General features: G+C 48.5%; 1 pseudogene; it reads right to left on the bottom strand.

Moving 5' to 3' along the window:
* Positions 1-1,827: 1,827 nt before the first annotated feature.
* On the bottom strand, positions 1,828-3,891 carry LOC141466228 (kelch-like protein 10; annotated as a pseudogene).
* Between the last annotated feature and the right edge of the window lie 11,420 nt (positions 3,892-15,311).

The following is a 15,311-nucleotide window of genomic DNA, read 5'->3' as shown; positions in this document are numbered from 1 at the left end:
CCTTCCAGAACCTAAAGGGGGCCTACAGGAGAGATGGGGAGGGACTCTTTATGAGGGAGTATAGCAATAGGACAAGGGATAACAGTTTAAAACTGAAAGAGGGGAGATTTAGATGAGATATCAGGAAGAAATTCTTCACTGTGAGTGTGGTGAGGCACTGGAACAGGTTTCCCAGAGAAGTTGTGGATGCCCCATCCCTGGAGGTGTTCAAGGCCAGGTTGGATGGGGCTGGGCAGGGTTTGGGGGGCTCCTGGGGGAATCTGATGTCCCTGGGGGAGTTGGGGGGGAAATGGCTGAATTGGGGGGATTTGGAGGAGCCCTCAGGAGATGTTAGGGGGTTTGGAGGGTTTTGGGGTACCCATGGGGGGCTGGGGTTTTTTGGGAGCCTGGGGGTGCCTGGGAGAGTTTTGGGGTGAGGGCATATGGGGAGTGTGTGTGGATTTGTGCGGTCCCCAGGGGAGGGTGCACAGATATGGGGATATCTTGGGGGAGGGGTGGGGGAGTTGAGGGGTCCCCTAATTTGGGGCTCCCTGGTTCGTTTCTGCTAAACTGTGGGAGGACTGGGCGAGGGGGGAAGGCAGTAGAGCGCTTTTCTGTATTTCAGCCTTGCTGAAAGTGTCCTTAGTTTAGAGTAAGTGACTCTGCTCCCTTGCTGCTCACAGGGCTTCATTAGCTCGGTGGGCTATTTGTACGGGCAGGCTACTTGCCGAAGATACCACACCGACTTCCTTTCAAGAGTTGTCAATGTTGATGTCTCATCTGGGAACGTACTCCCAGACGTTAGACCTGGCACCAGGCAGCAGCTTGTGCACAAGTTGGATGGAGACAGGTCCTGCCTCGCTGACTTCAGTTGGAGCATTGCTGAGAGCAAGGGGGCTCAACACACAGTGCTTGCTTACTGCAGACTGCTCCCTTCTTCTCTCTGGAGCTTCCAAAAGTATTTTGGGGCAACCTTCAGGTTCTGCATTTCTACAGAGTTTAAATGCAGTACCTGGATCGGATAACCAGGACCAAGCAAATGTTCTGTGCTGCTAAAGCTGTCAGCAGCAGCAATTAATTTCTTTGCTGCAGCTGCTGAAAAATTGTCCACACGTTTTTCGTAACAAAAAGTGTGTAGGTGATAACATTCTCAGGAGGCAGATCAACCTTTCTGGCTCTGACTTTATTCTCTAAATCTCACTTACAATCAAAGGGCTAGCCTGAAAATCTAGGAAATGCAGATTAGTCAGTCAGTCCTGCAAGTGCTGGGTGGTACCCCAGCAGAGATACGGCAGAGGTACCACCTCTCCCTTACCGCATACACTTCCTTTCCATGTGCAGTCACAGCTAGTCCCTTTCTTCCACTTCCCATCTAGGCTGTGAAGATCCATCAATTCTTTGTGGCATCATACACTTCAGATGTCCTCAAGTCTCCGTATCCATTGAACCCACCACATATATAGACCTGTTTACAGAAGAAAAAAAAGCAGTGTGAGCCAGGCAGTGATACCCTGGGTGGGAGAACACGTCAAGGAGAAAATGACTGGGGTGGCTGTATTTTGAGGGGGGTTGTTTGTTTGTTTTGGGTCTGGTTTGTGCTGGTTTTTTGTTAATGGGAATAGTCATCCTGGGTTCGAAGTAATAGAAGTGCAGTGAGTTGTTCAGGCCAGCAGGATTTAGACCCTTTATTTCCTGAACTTCCTGGAGCAGATAGGCACAGGATTTCACTTTTGGCCAGGAAAAGCACTGTCTGGCAGCAAGTGGGGTCTTGGTTGGAGACCCCTCACTTTAAAGGGAACATTTCTTACCTTTCCTGCTCCCACAGCTCCTCTTTTCTCTCTTCCCTTTTCACTCGTGCATGGGGGCAATCGGTGCCCATGGGTTTGTCTCTGGGTCGTACCATTCAGCTGTGTCGAGGCACATCAATCCATCGTACCTTCCCATGGCGCAGAGGAAGCTGTTGGGAACGGTGACACTGATGTGATCTGCACAGGAATCCTATGTCTCAATGGCGCTGGTTGGGATCCCCATGCTCCAGCAAACAGGATGGCACGGGGCAGGCAAGGCCGACTGAGCAGGTGGGCAAAAACAGGAGATGGGCCAGGCATATGGAGGTTGGACATTTCTGTCTGTGCGTTTGTGATGAGGACTTTGCAGTCCTCGTTGCCCTTCACATAATCATGCCTTTTGACCTTGCTCATCAAGTACTCTGCTTGCATCCATTCAGCCAGTTGAAGCTGAAAAATGCCAAAAGAAGGTTAGAATATTAATGCAGATGCTTTACACCTTGGTAGCCTTCGTGGGTGGCTCCAACGCTGGATGGCTTTGCATTTGGGCTACAGCGCTGTCTAAAGCTTATAGGAGAACCAGAGAATTAAACGTGTAGTTTTTAGCTAGTCCACAAAGGGGTGTGCAAGGGTAAATCCTCTGATTTCATGGCAGGGAGTCTGCCACCACTGTGGCACGGTGCTTTCCTGCACACAGGCTGACACTGCCCTAATGCCTGCTGCTAGCTGCATCGTCTGGGCAAACGCTCACCAACTTTGTGTGCGTGCAGATTAGGTGGCCCCACAGGCACTTTGGCCCTCCCTGGCTGAGAGGAACAGTTACGCTTAAGCTCTAAACAGGAGGAAACGGGCACTTAAAAGCTCTGCCCCGACCCCAGCGCAGGATCTTTGCCCCCTGCCCCAGCCTAGCAATGGCCGAATGGTGGGAAAACTCACTGGTTGGTGGGAAAGCTCACTGGAACAGTGGGAAAGCTCACTCAAAAGCAGCATGAGGAGGCTGCAGTTTCCTCTGGTCTCACAAGAAAAGCAAAGCAGCTCTGGCTCAGCTGCCCCGTGCCCAGCGCTGCAGGGCCTCCCGGCCCCACGCCATGGCAGCACCCACCTTGCCCAGCAAGACTGCAGTGTGCTGCCTCCTGTTCTGCTCGTCGTGAGCAATCCGCTGTACAATGGCCTCGAACATAGCCTCTTCTCCTTTCACACTGAGCTCATCCTTCTCCAGGATGTGCTCTAGCTCATTGTCGGAGAGCTACAGAAACTCTGTAGACACCCTGGTCATCTCCTCGAAGTGATGGAGGATGAACATGTGGGCTACTTCTCCGCAGGTGGAGCAGCAATAATCTGCGAATCTCCAGATGCTGATGCAGTTTTTCAAGCACAACTGGGATTTTAAGAATTACTTGCCGCACAGTCGAACGATGCCCGTGACATTGAACTGGTCGGCTGCAGTTATCGCACTTCAAATGTTGCCAGCCGTGACTGGTACCGTCCCAGTGTCGGCATACCTGATAATGAACCGCATCATTTTAGGTGAAGTCCCCTGGATTTTAGGGACTCTTTTCTCTGCGTTGCTCCAGTTGCTGGAAAACAAAGCCCTGAAAAAACCCAAGCAGTGCTGGGGGAAAAGCAGCTTTTCTGCGTTAAACTCCGACCTCGTTATCCCCTGTGCCTCCTTCCCCGGGCACCAATTTGGGCACTCGCAGTAGCCATGCTGGGAGGCCGTGGAGTTTATTGCATTATGTTTTACTAGCTAGTTGTTTTAAAAAGGAGTCGCAGTCTCCAGCTGTGGATAGAGAGCCACAGGGCGAGTGGCCACCTTGCTTCAACAAGACCAGAGAACGATGGCGTGTGGGGAAGGAAAACTTCCCGCCCGATGGCAGACAAGCCAGGCTGGCCACGCTCCCAGCCCTGCGCCGCGTCTCAGGGTTCGTCAGGCACCACTTCCAGTGCTCTGTTAGTCTTAGCTTGTGGGTGAATTCTGGTGTCCAGGGAGGTGCCAGGACTATGGGAAACTGCTGGAGGACAGTTTGAGCGCTGAGGGACAGCCTAGGAAATACTGTTTGTCCCTATCCCCTGTTGTTTCAGGCACTGACCTGAAGTATTCACTGCAGCTACAGAGGACATTCTTGTGAGCAAAGTCTGAAATCATCTTGAAATCCTTTAAATTGCCTAGTAAAATTCTGTCTTCTTAGCATTAAGAAGCAAACACTGGGTTTCAAAGAACAGGATTCCAACACAGAATTCAAAATACGACTTCCTGGGTTAAAACTGTCAATGTTAACAGCCCTAGATCTGCCTCAGTCTAAAGGCTTTACCTTCTTCTGTATCAGGTAAAAATCCTTCATGCGTACAGAAAAAGCTTCTGTAACCAACTGCTTCTCAAGAGGTATCCAAGTATCTAAACCTCATAATGAACAGCGGCACACAAATTATTAGATCATTCGCAGCCTAACAGAAATCAGCACAATTTATTCTTCACGTATCGACATCTCTCCTCCTTTGGAAAGCAATTAGCAAACACCACAGGGAATTCATTAGCAATAGTAGTTATCACTGCCAGCAGAGCGAGCCCTGTGCGCTGTAAAGCTCGGGCACGGCTGAAAGGAGGAGGGTATGGACACGGGTACTTGGCGCTGCAGAGTCTCAGCATGCTGCTCCTGTCAGGCATCACTGCAGGGCAGTGCACAGGAAAGCAGGGGGCTGAAACTCAAGGACAAGGCGTTCCCCGTGTTGAAAGGCACCATAAACTAATTAAAACTGAAGGGCTTTGCTGCTACTTTCCCCACCCCAAAGAACATGAATCGTTGTTCGCACATTTTTAAAAATAAATTCTTTCAATCAGAACAAAAGGAACTGCAGTATCTCTTCACATTCATAGAATCATGAAACGGTTTAGGTTGGAAGGGACCTTAAAGCTCATCTACTTCCAACCCCCCTGCCATGGGCAGGGACACCTCCACTAGAGCAGGTTGCTCAAAGCCCCATCCAGCCTGCCCTTAAACACTTCAAGGGATGGGGCATCCACAGCTTCCCTGGGCAACCTGTTCCTTCCCTGGGCAAGCGAAAAAATTCTTCCTGATATCTAATCTAAATCTCCTCTCTTTCAGTTTGGAGCCATTACCCCTCATCCTATCACTACATGCCCTTGTAAAGAGTCCCTCTTCAGCTTTCTTGTAGGCCCCCTTTAGGTAACAGAAGGCCACTATAAGGTCTCCCTGGGGCCTTCTCTTCTCCAGGCTGAACAACCCCAAATCTCTCAGCCTGTCTTCATAGGAGAGGTGCTTCACCCCTCTGATCATCTTCGTGGCCCTCCGCTGGACCCTCTCCAACAGGTCAACGGCCGTCTTGTGTTGAGGACTCCAAAGCTGGACACAGAACTTCAGGCTGAATAGAGGGGGAACTAGTCACGGTGCTGTTGCCTCAGCATGTCTGTTCCATGGAGGAAGTCCAAGGAACCCCCAAAGAGCCCAAGGGACTCTGGAGCAGCCCTCTCTGACGGCCTGAAAGGTGCCGCGGTGGTGCTGCCCAGCATGACCATGCTCAGGCACCTTCAGAGCTCGGCTCTGCCTGAGACACCTGGGTGTGTGTGTCTGGGTAGCCTGGTAAAAGCAAATGGACAGAACCATGGCAGGACAGGAAAGAGGTGAATAAGTACTAGCTGCCTTGGAAATCCAAGATGGCTCTCTTTTTGCTGTTGGATCCCCTAAAGAATTGATCATTTTCTCTTGCAGTCCGCTCAGGATAGAGCTCTCCCCACTGTCCCCTGGGAGACCCACTAGTCCCCTCTGAACCGCTCTGTGGTCCTGGGGTTGTGTCAGTCTTACCCATTGCCCCCTCAGAACCTCTCAGCACCTGAGCAAGCCTTTTGATCTGCTCTCAAGTCCTCAGTTTGCCCTCCGGTCCCTGCAACACCCTTTTTGAGACTCTTTGCACCCCGTCTCTGAGCCTCAGGAACCCGCTCGAGGCCTGGGGCCAGTGGAGGGCTCAGTCCAACCAGAGGACTCCTCCGTTTGCCTGCAGCTGTCTTAAAATCGCTCTACTCCACTCAGGAGCCCTCCTGAGGCCTCCATTGCAGCCCCAAACCCTCTGCAGGACCTTGACCTGCCCCCAGGGGATGGCTGTGTGGAACAAGGAGCCCTGGGCCGGTGTGGCAGAGCGGTGCTCCAGTTCTGTGGGGGCTTCAGGGGGAGGATGGCACCCAGCAGGGTACAAGCCTAAAGGCTGCAGTCCTCAGCATGCCAGGAGCTGTTGTCTTCCAGCATGGCACTCCTGGGCACTTTGGCCTGCGGGGCATGGCAGGAGCTACCATCTTCTGGGACAGCCCTGCTGTGAGACCATGCTGGTCCCCAGGACGTGCCAGGAGCTGTATCACAGAATTGTAGAATGGTTTAGGTTGCAAGGGGGCTTAAAGCTCATCTAGTTCCAATCCCCCTGCCACGGACTGGGACACCTCCCACTAGAGCAGGTTGCTCAAAGCCCTATTAGGCCCAGCCTTGAACACTTCCAGGGATGGGGCATCCACAACTTCTCTGGGAAACCTGTTCCAGTGCCTCACCACCCTCACAGTAAAGAATTTCTTCCTGATACCTAATCTAAATCTCCCTTCTCAGTTTTAAACTGTTACCCCTCGTCCTATTGGTACACTCCCTCATAAAGAGTCTCTCCCCATCTCTCCTATAGGCCCCTTTTAGATACTGGAAGGGGTATAAGGTGTCTTGGGAGCCTTCTCCAGGCTGAGGCTGAACAACCCCAATTCTCTCAGCCTGTCCTCACAGGAGAGGTGCTCCAGCCCTCTGTGTCCTCTGGTGTGCACTCCTTTTCAGTTTTTAGAGCTGGATCTTAAATTCCCTGCATGTTGGTGGGCGGGTTTATGGGGCTGAAGCAGGGGACACAGCTAAGGGTGTTGGCCAGGGAGGGCAGAGGACTTTGGGTCAGCAGTGAAGGTCGGCTGTAGGTGTTTTGGTGGACGGGTGTGTGCCGACTTTCCTGCAAGGCAGATGGATTGCTTCATCACATGTTCCCGGTGACAGACCTGTTAAACTTTGTCGCTGGAGTGAAAATGTAACAGGCTTCTCTGCAGAAGAAATTTCACCAGGGCAAATCAGACCCATGTTGGGTCTGCCTGTGCTTTCCAACGGCGTGGAGAAGGGTGTGCAGAGTCAGGCCCTGCTCTGAGAGTCCCCCTCTGCGTCCTCACAGAAAAGGGCATCACTTCCAAGGGTTAATGTTATTTTAAGGTACCTCTGCATTGCAGTTGCAAATATGAGCAGCTGAGAGCAACCTGCTGAACAGGAAAGAGCTCGTTAAATATATACTGTCACTGATTTATAAGAGAGTGCGGAGACAATATAATTACTGTAATTATAGCAGATACTTGCTGCAGAGTTGCCATTTTTGTTGAGAATTTTATCCTCTCGCTATGGCAGGAGGATTTAAAAAAACACATACACCTGCCAATATATTCATGCTGCAAGTATCTTACTCAGAGGCTGTTTGATCATTCTCTTTACTGACCACGGAGCTCATTAAGTGCGTCATCATCTTAGGGATAAAGGTGAAGTAGGCAACGCTTTTGGGTGGCGTGCTGCTTGCTTCACACCCACGGGGGTGGCAGATTTTGGCTGTAAAGGTGACTTGGCCAATGCTACCTTGGCGAAGGCCATGTTGCAGTGAGAAAGTTTATACCCACAGCTCACAAGAAGCTGCTGAAAGGGAAGTTTTGGTGGAAGATGCCTGCACTCACCTGCTTCTACTGGTGCAGGTACCCACCACTGGCATAGGTGGGCTGAGAAAGCCAGCAGTGAGTCATAGGCGTAAGCTCCCACTTACGTCCCTCCTTCATGAAGGTTTGCTATAGCCCCCTCCTGGCCTTGCTGGCAGGGTCAGGGACACCAGGCGACTCCCGTCTATTCTGAAAACAGGGTGTCTGATTTTCACTCGTGACTGCCATGACAAGCAACAGCTGTGCAGCCAGGAAGGTATGACTTGTACAGTCTCTGGGCCATAAAATATGGGCTTGTATGGCGATATTGGGTAAGGTGAGAAAGAGAAACTACAAGGAGGAGAAATATTTGCAAGGCATGCACCTATTTTAAAGGGGATAGGAGCTGCTCGCCATGACCTGTGATAAGCAGAGAGAGAAACTGGGACATGAGGGTTGCTTTTGTAGAGAGGCAGCACCCAGATTTTCAGGACACCGGGCACTTTGCTGGGGGACCCAAGAGGGGAGAAAGCCTCAGCCGTTCAGATGGGTGCCAGGGTCTGAGGAGCACCCACTACAGCCTACAGCCGGAGCTGGGAGCACCCCAAAACCTGTGAGTCCCTGGCAGGTTTCACACAGGTTTCACCTTTGCAGTGAAGGAGATAGCAGATCAAGTCCCTTTCCCTGCAGAAGCCATTAACCAGTTATTAATGGCCACAGCAACAACTCCACATGCCTAAAGAGAAGGGAGAAAAGGGAAATGAGACAGAGAGCTTTCCCTTCTAAACACATTATGTTGCAGGATAAGATGCTCTTGCTTAAATAATAAGCAGGTTGGATAAAGGTAAGGCAGCAGAAAAACAGGCTTGCTCTTGAGCGATCTTTAAAGTAACAAGATTTGCTTTGCTCGGAGAGTTTTATCTCAGGATCTTGGCCCAGAGAGGGCCTCTGTGTATTGCTGAGGGGCAGGGCAGTGGAAACAAGGCTGAGCCAAAAGCAACCTCGCTGTTGTTCCTCCTTTGAAAGAGTGTTAAATTCTACAGAGAAGAACACCACTGATTTGGTAGCACTGTCATTGCTGTTATTTAATTCCCTGCACATGAATTAAATGTAAGTCCTGAGATAAAAGTGCTGTAGAGCAATAAAACATCAAGCCACATCCATGAGGAAAAACTGCTGGTTGCGTCCTGCCCAAGGCTGAGCTGAGGCACAGGTAAAGTGACCTGAGCTATGTCTGAGCCCAGCCAGACGGGCTTGTTTTGCATTTCAGCCCTGCCTCTCCACCACCATTTTGCCTTGTTCTCTCGATTGCTTGGCTTGTTTGTAAAAAACCAAATAAAATAAACATTCCATTTAAAAGAACTCAGAGCTTCATAAAAACAAATGAACAAAAACATAACTCACCAGCAGACAATTTGTTAGTCTGTGATTCAGACGTGTTATTTCCCCAACTTCTTCCCCTTCTCTATCCTCACCAGCTCTTCCATCATTTTCAATGTCTTGTATGAGTAAGTCAGAAAAGAGAAATGTTGGAAAACACTTTAATAAGAGACCCAAAGAGTAATGAAATGAGCAGATTACAAGTGCTGCCACAGTGTGCATATTATCTGTGCCTCACATTTACCCATCTGCACTAATGACAGCACTTCCTCTGAACGCTCTTCTTCCGCTCATTTCTTTATTAGTTAAAAAACATGTTTAGAAATGGCAGTAGGTGTAATGTGAATGACTGCACCTACGCTGGTATTAGCACTCTCCCTGTTTAATTTATTGTGCTTTACACACACACACATCTAGTGCTGTGAATGGCGACAGCGTTTTTGCAATGCATACACTGGCTTCAGAAAAAAAAAGCACTTTTAACACCCAAGAACCAAAAAAAAACAGAGACAGAAAAGGGCAGCGCACAGCAAATGACATATTCTCCTTATTCTGGTTAGTTGTTCAGGCAGGCGCTGGGGCACAGAACAAGCTGTGATACTCCAAGCAATGCAAGCTCTTGACTCCATGGCTTGCATACAGGGCAGTACCAAAGCAATAACTAGAAAGTGCTAGCACGTTTCCCCTGAGGGCTCCTTCACCTGCATCAGCTGCTATCCCGTTTTATCCTCTGTTATTTCGAGAGAACATTAGTCCTTGTTTTTCTTTTCTTCATGGTTTTCTATTGATCCCAAGGTTCCTGTTTACAGAGTTCAGTGCTTTGATGACCATGGTTTCTTCTGTGCTGAGGGCCTCCTGTTGCCTCAGAAAGAAAATTATCTTTCCATTTTCTTAATAAGGCCACTCCAAGCTTAAGTCACTGGCCTGGCAAGAGGATGAACATAGGTCAGTTAAATTTGCCACTTGTGACAAAACTTTACTTCTCAGTTTCTCATCTTCCCCTACAGCTTTAGCTGGTGTCCGTGTGTAACACGCTTTGGGATTTGTGTGTGGAAATGCAACAGCGGCTGCACGAGCACAGTAGCTCAAGGCCAGAGTCTGGATAAACCAAGCCTAAACTGCCAAGGTCTTACACCACTTCTCCTGTTTTACTAACTGAGAGAAAAGGCCTCCTTGCTGCCTCTAAAGGTGGCTTCCACCATCACCAGTGGGTGATGTGCAGTTTTAGCAGACCCCAGCGTCATCTTTATTTTTTCAGTCCCATGTGATGCACAGACTGAAGCAACGCTGACCCTGTTGGCCTGTTGACTTCAGGTCCATCTCCCCTTTCCTCATCCTGCTAAGGTTGAAGTGGACTAGTATACCTTGTTCAGAAGAGTGTAACTCAGGTATATTATCCCCAGATGTGTAATTGGGGCTGACATATGCTTGGGTCTTTTCCATGTGTGATGGTTTCTTTCTCTGCCTAGAAACTTGGGATGGCATTGGAAGATTTTGAGCATTTGCCCAGAAACTCTGGATATCCAAAGTCATTCTCAGCCAGCTGCCAGACACCTCCATGTCCTTGGCAAATGGTCATGGTCCACCTGCAGGTCAACTTCATACAGTGTAAGCAGTAAATCCCACACATGCATACGGTATCGAACCTTGTGCACATTTGCAAGGAATCTTTAAACATATTTCAGACCCAGAAGTCCCAGACTGAGAGATAGCTGGGGAAGTAGAATAGGGGAATGGGCAGGACTTTCAAACTGCCTGGTTTGAGTAGTTTTAATTGCATCATTCTGGCTAATAGCAGCCCACTGTCAAGGGGCGTGAAGGCAACTAGTTATTTCTCAGTAACTTAGTGCGGATTTTAAGCTTGCTTTTTACTGGGGTGATTATACATTTCCCTTTTCTGGTCTTTACAGCTCTCATCTCTTTGTCCACAATGAGTTTGTCTGCTTTACCCTCTCCTGGACTCTGAAATCCAGCAATTCTACACAACTGATTTAAAAATAAAAGATGTTTCTAATAGAGGCTGAATGGTTTGGAAAACAGGAGGATGGCTCAGCTTTCTTGAAATATGGAGGAGACATTGGCAAGACCTCTGTTTTGTATATTTGCTCATGAATGGGAAGGTTTAAGGGAAGATGTTATTCATGTCTAACAGAGGTGCATAAAGTCATTTGGATCATAAAGATGAGGTGGACATATTTCTGTACAGCAAAACCTCAAGAACCTGGCCTGCCAGAGAGTAAATACCCATGTGCTGGATGAGCCATACACTTTGGCTGTTAATCCAAAATAGGACTGAAAACCTTTGGGGAAAAAAGAGCTGACAGTCCACAGGGTCTCTTTTGAAATATACAGACGGCCAGTCATCCCAGTCACTAGCAGTGTGTCAGCAAGGGGATTTCATCTACTACTCACCCCGCTGTCTGTTCCTCAGTAGCTCTGTGTGATCAAGCAGTTCTCACGGCCTTGGCTCATTTCTGCTCTTGCAGGTGGGCATGGAATCAAAACCACCAGACCCTCTTATTCTAAGACCAGTCGTGATAGCACAACTTACAGCCCTGAAAGCCCCTGTGCCCCTACATCTCTTTTTCTATCACCTGGTGCTTAAAAAATATTAGGCCATCCTTCTTGCATGTATTTCTTTCCATTTGGCCTTTCTCCCCATCTTATTTTCCACACTAAGCAAGTTGTTTCAGACTAAACAAGCTATTTCTCATTCACTCTATTAATATTAATATTTTCAAGTTCTGGCTCAGGCTTTCCCACTACACGGCAGTCTTTCATCTTATATTAGTTTCTCTTTTAAAACACTGGTGCAGGATTTAAGTGATACCGTTTGCAGAAGGAATGGAAAGCTTAAGTGGGAAAAGTGACTGCAAAGGGCCGCAGAAAGATGTATCCATCTGTTTTTGTGAAGAAAATGATACAGCTCTTAAACTGCTGGTAAAGCTGTTTCATTGCTCCATGCATGGCCCAGCTCCCGTTTCCCTCTGACTTCATTAGCATTTGGCTGAGTCCCAGTTCCTTTTGAAAATAATTAATTGCAGAAAAGCTATCCATATTAGTGTTATTCAGCCCCAACTGTATTTACCACAAAAGCAATTACCAGGGAGCTGGGAGATGACTTTCCTCCTCAAAAAGATTGGTTTGATCACAGGAAGAGCCAGGAACCAGCATTTCCCATGGCCTCAGAAAGCTGGGGAATGCATTTCAGCCACAAAAGCCCATGTGGACATCCTGTCTCTCTGTCCACATCAGTTGTGCTGTTCCCACCAGCGCTGGTCCTGTGCTGAGGATCATGTGGCACTGTGTTGGGATTACATGCATTACCCAAAGCCGCTCCTGGGTGCCATACAGGATTGCGCTGCTTGTCTCTGCCTCCAGGAGCTGAGAACTGGAAAGAGGTTATGAACATTTGCCATCTTTTCTCCATGTCACTTCATTGCTAAGAAAGTTTTAATGCGAAAGAGCAATGTGTTAAGAGCACACGCTGGTGGGAGCAATTAGATTCACAGAAACACAGAATGGTTGAGGTTGGGAGGGACCTCTGAAGGTCATCTGGTCCAACCCTTCATGCAAGGCCACCTAAAGCCAATTGCCCTAGACAGCTTTTGAATACCTCCAAGAATGGACACTCCACAACCCATCTGGGCAACCTGTGCCAGTCACCCCCACAGTTGAAAAGTGTTTCCTGATGTTCAGAGGGAACCTCCTGTGTTTCCGTTTGTGCCCATTGCCTCTGGTCTTGTCACTGGGCACCACTGGAAAGAGCCTGACTCTGTCCTCTTTGCACCTTCCCTTCAGGTATCTACATACATTGATGAGATCCCTCTGAGCCTTCTCTTCTCCAGGTTGAGCAGTCCCAGCACTCCTAGACTTTCCTCATAGGAGAGGTGCTCCAGTGCCTTCACCATCTTTATGGCCCTTTGTTGGACTTTCTCCAGTACGTCCCTGTCTCTCTGGTACTGGCAAGCCCAGAACTGGACACAGCAATCTAGGAGTGGCCTCACCAGTGCTGAGCAGAGGGGAAGGATCACCTCCTTCAACCTGCTGGCAACACTCCTAACGTAGCCCAGGATGCCATCTGCCTTCTTTCCTGTAAGGGCACATTGTTGGCTCGTGGTCAACTAGGTGTCCACCAGGCCTCCAGATCCTTTTCTGCCAAGCTGCTTTCCAGCTGTGTGTCCCCCAGCATCTACTGGTGACAGGGGTTGTTCCTCTCCAGGTGCAGGACTTCGCACTTCTTGTTCGCCTTAATGAAGTTCCTGCCAGCTGGTTTCTTCAGCCTGTTTTGGTGCCTCTGGATGGCAGCATGGCCCTCTGGCATATCAGTCACTCCTGCCAGTTTGGTGTCACCAGAAAACTTGCTGAGGGTGCACTCTGTCCCATCATCCAGTGGAAATTCAGTGATACAGACTTGGTCCTCTTTCCAGCATACTTGGAGACCTCCCTCTTCTAGCAGAGTTGGAAGGCTTGGTGATCCTGGAGCTTAGCAATGCTTCTCCCGCCAGGAGGAGCGTGCAGCTGCTTAGTCTTCATTTGAAGATGATGAAGGGCTTGGGGTTTGCTTACCACAACACAGGGGAGCGTGAGGTCACACTGCCATGATGAGCTCTGCAGGTTTTCTTGAACACTTACCAGCATAGTGAAGAAATGCTTTTATGGGTGACCACACACTTCACTTTAGAAAATGCTTACACTGCTATTCCATATTGAATGATCTGCTCCCCTGGTCTTTCCCACTGGCACAACTCAGGTACGACATCACCTCCAGATGGTGTGGCAAGACCTGGAGGATGCCTGCTGGAGGTCTTCAGGGCATCTGCCCCAGGCAGACAGTGCATGTGTTGAAAACGCTACGTATTCCTGAAATCCATTTTTTAAATCCATTCAAAAATCCATTTTCAGAATGAAAATAATAATGAGGAAAATAGTGCTGTTGTAAAGCCATGTCTAAACCCTGCTAGAATCTTTATCTGTGCCTACAGTTACTATTCTCAGGTGTTTGAGAAAATGCATAAAACATAGTAAGATTCCAGTTCCACTATATTTTTAACTGTCTTATGGGATGACTCTATTGCAAGTGGACGACTGGTGTGGCTTTATTGCTGATAGAGTATTTTGTCATCTGGGCTTTCCCATACAGTAAGTACTTGTAAGTACTCACCTGCCCCTACTTCAGACCAAATAGCTCTTTAACAACGGCAGCAGCTACCAGTATTAGTTAGGGCATGTAGCCAGCTTCCAGCCTGGCTCCTTGCAATATTTTGGGGTAAAGGAACAGATCCCACTTCTGCAGCTTTTCCTTACCATAGAAAGACAGGTAGGTACGACTGGTTGGGCACGCTTCTCATGTCCTGAAGAGTTTGAGTGATAAAACGAGTCAGGATCCAGCTCTTTTGTCAAACTGAGGGTTAAAAAAAAAAAAAGGGATACTGCTGATCTAATGTAGTAAAATGTAAACAGTCCAACATAATCCTTTGTGGCACCAGCAATTTACAATTTAATGAGAGGTCCATTTCTCCAGCTCCTTAGAGGTTATGGCTGATGTTTAAAAGCAACAAGAGTGTTATTTTGTCTCTGCTGTTCTCTTCTGGCCGGCTGTGAGGAATGGGAGAAAAATCATACCAGGGATAATGTCTCACTTTGACTGCAATTGCAATGCTGGACATTCAGGTGCCATGATGACAAACACAGCAGAGTTGCTTGTGAGAGAAACTTGCTGAGAAGATTTTCATTACAAACATTAGTTGATGAGCGAGAGCGACAGAATTACAGGTGGCATTTAACACAAAAAACACTGACACCAAAGAGGCTGCTTAGGACGTGTAATAATCCAAACAATGAGAATTTACTGATGCCAGGGTCTGTCTCTTCCATATGAGCCCATAAAACTTTCCTAGTATTGCTGACAGCAGGAATGCTTTTGCTGAGGCTGTAATAAAAATAATAAATGGGTTTACCTAAACTCCTACCAGGCTCTGATCAGAGCTTGTCTAGCAGGGGAGCGGTGAGAAATTGGGAGGCTGCGCAAGAAGCCCCGGAGAGTTCCTTGTGTTTTTTGCATGGCCATGCCCTGGGCCAGCCCTGGGAGTGATGTGGCAAGGTCAGGCAGAGCCCCTGGGAGCAGCGACATGGTATTGCACAGCAGCGGCGGGACATTGCATGGATGCTCCTTTCTTCACCTGCTTTGCACTAGCTTTTCTTTTTGTGGACGTGCAAGGGAGCTGGTTGTGGTGTTTGACGTCTCTCGTGGTTACAGACATTATCCTTTTGCATGGAGAGGATTTTTACAGTACAGTGACCTAAAAATCACGCAGGACCTCTCTGATGGATTCCCAGGTGCTAAAAGACTTCTAGTCCCTTGGAAATGGCTGGTTGCCTGGCAGTCGGTGCAAAACGCTGCAGCAGAACTTGGTTAAAGGGGAATTAAGGTTGCCTCTGGTATGTCATTTAGGGTCACACACTTC

This window comes from Numenius arquata, chromosome 1 (genome assembly GCF_964106895.1).
Source record: "Numenius arquata chromosome 1, bNumArq3.hap1.1, whole genome shotgun sequence".
Classification (NCBI taxonomy): Eukaryota; Metazoa; Chordata; class Aves; order Charadriiformes; family Scolopacidae; genus Numenius; species Numenius arquata.
The sequence above is the reverse complement of the archived record's forward strand: the minus strand, read 5'-3'. Positions and strand labels throughout refer to the sequence as shown.